The sequence below is a fragment of the Acyrthosiphon pisum genome, chromosome X (genome assembly GCF_005508785.2).
Source record: "Acyrthosiphon pisum isolate AL4f chromosome X, pea_aphid_22Mar2018_4r6ur, whole genome shotgun sequence".
Lineage (NCBI taxonomy): Eukaryota > Metazoa > Arthropoda > Insecta > Hemiptera > Aphididae > Acyrthosiphon > Acyrthosiphon pisum.
Genome location: NC_042493.1, coordinates 103,427,223 through 103,433,835, shown reverse-complemented (window position 1 = coordinate 103,433,835; position 6,613 = coordinate 103,427,223).

Genomic DNA, 6,613 nt, shown 5'->3' with positions numbered 1-6,613 from the left:
AACAAGATTCCACGTAAGTAATTAATTCTGTTACCAAAAAATCTAAAAAATACATTTACACAGTTTATTTTTTTAGTCATTTTAAGTTCAAATTTGGACGAAATTAGATATTAAAAACTTAGAATAACTATTTTAGTTATTTTGTTGTGATTGTATAATATTATTCTTGTGTATACTTGAAACTTCTAATGTATACTATTATATATCTATGATGGTATCACCGTTTGTTGTTGATGTATAACGCGTTATAAGTACCTAATAGATCTTGTGATATGATTTATTTGGAATTTATTATATGTACCTATTACAGGTAAATTTTTTTTAATGTCATAAACTATTTAATATTATGTCCTATACCTAGACTGACGTACCGTCTCTGCTCAGAATCGTTTTTCTTATACATGATATTTTATCATTGAATTCAAATTTAATACCCTCCATTATACAGTGACCCACTTGTAACCTACTGTACAGAAGAGCAACATCCAATTACCCACCTTTTTAAACACTGGTTATGGATATATGGAGTCGTTTAGTCTATTTTATGTACTCGAATAATCGGTTTGAACAGTTATTTTTTAATTTAAACATTTGACATATATTTTTATATTATATCAATTAATAGTTAAATATAATTCGTCAATACGTGACAAGTACATCACCAATTAATAATTAATTTATTATTAACCCCCACCCGTTAGCCACATCGCTGTGTAAAACATTGTTTATGGGCATTTATAATTTTTCAAATTACTCATTGTAAGTTATAATTTAAGCTATAATTTACATTATTTCGTGTACTTTAATACCTTCAATGTCCAAGTCAAGCATCGTTTAATGCTATTTAAAACAATTATCAATAGTTTGTTGAATTTATAGGTATTTTTAAGGTCACAAACCTGTCAATAATACCGTGTGTGATTAAACTCGAAATTCATTTTGTTCAATATTATTTTCGTTACTGATTATTTCACTTTACACATTATACATTACACTTTACACATGTTACATCATCATAATCGTTTCTTCTTATCAATAGTTATTGTCTATAAATTGTATCTTTTGTTTGTTCATATAATTATATTGAAAAATTCAATATTTTCGTAATTATTTTATATTCAGCACGCGGTACAGCCATACAGGACAAGCAGTATGGTCAACACTTAAATGAAAACAATTCGGAATAATTTTAAAACTACATATAGAAATATAATATTTCATTAATAAAAATTCATGTATATATATATATGAGTGGATAGGTGATTAGGTGTATAATAATTTAATTTGTACGCTGTACCACATAATTTAAAAGAAATTTATTATAATATAAAATTAATAAAATTACTATATAAAGTTGTTAATAGAAGTTTCTTTAAATATTTTTCATTTGGCCTACCTAAAAAAAGTGTCTAGTTTCGCCTAAGCGTATAGCTGTTTTTTATTTCAATTGATATTACTATATTTTATAATGGATTTATTTTTTTTTAGTGCTATAATATGCGGTCGTTAAAATATTACGTTTAAGTAATGATTTTACAGTGTGACTACGAGTAGGACCGAATATTTAATTTCAATGATTACGCATTATATTACGACAGGAGACGGCCAGAATTATTGTAATAGGCGTATGTATACAGAGTGTTTAAAAATATATGTTGTAGACATTTTATTATAGACATTATTATTCAAAATATAGAAAAATTTATATTACCAACGTTTGTTGAGTATTATAGAATCATCTAAGCACGATTTGATTTAATTCTAAATCAAACAACGGTCGTATGTATAATACGATTTACTCTATTTTGAATATTAATGTGAAAAAATGTGTGTAACATAAATGTTGAAGGGGAATCGCGGAAAAAAAAGTCCCGATAAAAATTAACGAAAACATACCAAAATTAAAGTATAAATATGTTAAAATGTATTGAAAAATACATTAAAGTTACATAAAAAATGTTAATTACTAGCTTAAATCACTTTATCAATTTATGATGAATAATTTATAATATAAAACTTTTTATATTTATCTAAACAATTTGATATATACCATATTATTATCATTACACAAAAACTAAATACTAAAATACTAAGTTATAGCAAAATCCAAAAATATGATCTTCATTAAGGAACTTGAAAATTAAATATATATATTATTATAATATATACATTATAATATAAGTATGTAAGCTTCTTTCTATTTTTTATAATATATGGTTTATTGTGTAACTTTAATGTATTTTTCAATACAATTTTAACATATTTATACTTCAATTTTGATATATTTTCATTCATTTTTCGGGACTTTTTTTCCGATTACCATTGAAGGGTATACTACTAAAAAGTCCTAGGTAAAAAAGTCTGGTACATATAATTAGGTTATAGGAAAAATACCATGTGATGCACACTAAAACTTCCAATTAGTATTTATATAATTTGTTACTAAATTATTTACCTGACAAAATTAATTATTTTTTTTTTAAATATTATTTTTTTGACGACTGCAGTTAGTTAATTAAATTCATAAACCAAAATAGATAAACATTGTAATCATGGAATTTTATTTTTTAAATCTATTATATTTTATATGACGATAGCTGTTAATATAGTAAATTTAATTAAGAAATCATTATAATATATTATTATGTATATTTTTTCATTTGCATGTAATAATTATTTCGATTTTTTATATATGGTATGATACTAAGTACATAATTATAATCATTAAATTTTCTTTTATTAAATTATTTTAAATATTGTTATGCATATAATATAATATATACCGGACTTTTTTACCACGATTCGTTTTGAATCATTCTGTAGATAGTAAAAAAACCGAATACCATATGGATTTGATGAACTCAGCTGAACCGCAGCTGACCGTCGACGTTTCCTGTTCGGCGAATAACGTACGTCATTCGGCCGATATAATAAATTAATGCTGTCATAAAAAAACGTTTACAATTCGTATAGTCGTATAGATATAATAGTACTATGAAACTGTATTGTGTTTTATTCATTTTGAATAATTGAATAATGCCTTTTATACCAGTGACGTCATTTGAGGGCAAGGTTAACATATTTTGTGCACTCGTCTGATATTTTATAAGCAGCCGGTGAAAAAACTTATTATAATTTTAAGGAAATTTAATATTACATATCATTGTCGCTACAAAAACATTAATATTTATGGTTATTATAAGCTTGAATAACTTAACGGGCGTGTATAAAATATTTGATGTGATCGATGAACGTTAACGTGTTTGTTGTGTGAAATAACAAAATATTACACCTTCAACCTGCCTAAATTATAATATAATTTTAAATGTAACTAATGTAAGCTATATACGGTATATGGTTCTTCTTCTATCTGACAAAATGTAGTTAATATTATTCTATTATATAGACGTCATAGTGCTTGACATTTATACGACATAATATCAAAGGTGGGCATTAAGTTGTTAAAAAGTTAAAGCTAAGTAAAAAGTTAATTTTTTTTTAACTTTTTAATTTAACTAGTTAGTTTTTTTTGTTTTCAACTTATTAACTTATTCAGTTAAATTTTGTATTGTCTTAACTTAACTTTTTAAAGTTAATTATCATTATTGTACAGTTAAGTTAATTAAATTAAATTTTTATCATGTGTGGAACCAAGAGACAAAACTTATTCATTCGATTTTGGTAATTTATTTTTCTAATAATATAATATCATCAATTCATAATAATCAAATTATATTATAATCTATATTCTATAGGTACTACAATAAAGAGTAATAATTAGTATACTATCCATTGTATGGACTGGCTATTTTCACGTTTTTTTTTTGTTTATTTTTTGTTTTATCTAACTCTCCAATTCCTAAAAACAGGTTTAAAACTAAATATCATAGTCTTTAAATGGAAATCATTATATCAATAACATATACTGGTTTCTGGTAAATACGACAATAATTCCAATGGACAAAAAAAATGTCGTACGAGATATTTATAAATTATAATTTATATTGCCGTATTCATTATAAATACAAGCAAACGTATAAGATTAGAAAATAACATTATCGAAATAAATATGGAAACAATTTTTGGTAGGTATTATACTATTATCATTATTCATTGATTTTATTTTAATAATAGACTATTATGATACTAAATATAATAAGTCTAACTAGAATAGAAAACTTACAGTAAAATGTATACTACTAGTAATAATTAATATCTTCTCTAGCCTCTAAAAAGTTTAGTATAATTTGAAGTTTATAAGTTAACCTATAACTTATAAGTTTCTGCTAACAATGAAATATAATAATAATTTTAAGTTTTATGTTTGCACAGTGCTAAGCGTCTTGGTAAATGTCCGTATACAAATCAAAATACTAGGGCAATTGATGATTTATGAATATTATGAATTTAAAAAAAAAATTAACTTTTTTTTAACTGAGTTAAGTTAATTTTATTTTCCATCTTAAATTTTAACTTAACTAGTTAAATTTTCTTTTTTTGTGAACTTTTGACTTAACTGAAGGTAATTTAATTGAATTAACTTAACTTTCTACAGTTAATTATTTTCATTAACTTGCCCACCATTGCATAATATACGCTTATCAATATAATTTTTTTCTGATTTAAATATAAAAAAAAAAAAACTATATTAATTTTTATAATTTTTTATATTGTACACTGTTGCACAATACCTATATTATAAGTATCTATATTTTAATCTTTTCTGATTTTCAATTTGGTTTTAAACTACATTTTTCGATTTTTTAAATATTGCCTTTATATTTTTACGATTTTATAATTTTAATTTTGATTTCTACCAGCCTGCGACTTACGAACTGTGGATGATCGTAATTAATTGTGCATTTCATTTAGGTATATGCGTCGTTACTTGCTACTATAATACAGTCCTAAAATACGTAATAACCTAACAACGAACTAACGATATTATTCACTATTGTTGCCGCTGGTTATTGTTGAATTTTAAATTTGAGTTATAAATTAAATTGATTTGTCAAACACATAATAACATAATAAAACAATTATAAATTATTTTTTATGCAAATCATTTAAATTTAAATAATATACACTTTATCATTATAAAAAAATATTTCATATGATAGGTAGGTGTATATACACATATATTATGCAATAGGTATTCAGTATTCGTTTTGATATTTTATCTTACTGTTAACAATAAAACGATGACAAATAGTGAAGGTCTTCTGTTGGATTAACATTTTATATTAATTTACTCACTATATAAGTATTTGAAAGATGTAGACGTAGTTGACGTCGAGTGCATGATCTGGCAACACGGCAAGGAACTAAAATTTATCAACAGATATAAAATGAGTTTTCATAAAATATTGAATGGCGATTGTGCTGTGTAAAAAACGCGTGTACTTTTTCATGAAAACAGATACCGCGCGAGAAGACAACTATTGATAGTTATTTAAACCTTAACCATGGAACAGAAGTTCAAGGAAAAATGACGAGACAATAGTAATAAGAAACTCTTTAAAACGAAAAACCCAAAAAAAATTTTGTGAACGTCCACTCAAATTTATTCATTTGGAATCAAAAAATAAAAAGGTGGGCAAGGGGGTCTGCTGTACAAAAAAATGAAAATTTTATCAAGTATGGGAATTGATAATATATATATGATGTAAATTACATGTAGATCTTTTTGAATAATTACAACAAAATAAGAAAATCACTACATGAGAAATCGAGTGTATATCCAATGTTGTAAAAATATGAACTTCAAATGCACATTAAACTTTAATTTAATTTTCTTGTAGACATTTTTTTTTGTTTATAAAAGTAGACAGACTCATGATGAATCTTTTATTATATATTCAAATCTTAGATTTAAAAAGAAAATTTTTTATGAACATCTAATTCATAATAATTTGCAAATTTTCGTGATTTTAACACATTTTGGCAATATTTGAACTTGAAATGCGTATCAACCGAGAAATGAAAATGTATAACTATTTACTGATTATCATGACTAAATAAATAGGCATTATCGCTAGATTACTGCACCCATATTTTTCACATATTATATTATAGTTCCTCAGACTTGGAAGAAACACTAATATTATAGAAAAAGAAGGTTCTTCACATTACAATTGTATGGGAATTATACTGTTTTTGCCATGTCTGCGGAAAATGTGCAGTGATAGGAAAAAATGATTTTTTTTATTGATCATGCCCGTTTATTTAGTCATGCTGATTATCATGGTTGGGTTTTTATAGATTTTAGTTTATTACTTTTTTATAACTATAGTGATGGAATTAAAATTAATTAATTTTTCAATCTAAACTTGGGCCACAAATCAAAATTAGCATAATATTACTCTGTCTGTCTTTTCATCACGATCGCATCCCCTACTAAAATTAATGAAATAAAGAAAATTAATTGTATACTATTTTTAATTCTACATATTTTTGAAAAAATAATTTTTATTAAAAATGCAAATTTTTAAATAGTTAAAAATTCTAATACATTGGTCGTGTTCGTGTATTAAATTCGTTTCTCTCAGATACCAGGAGGATATGCCGGATATGAATACGCATGTACACGAGAGCAGTGTTTGGAGTTTGGACG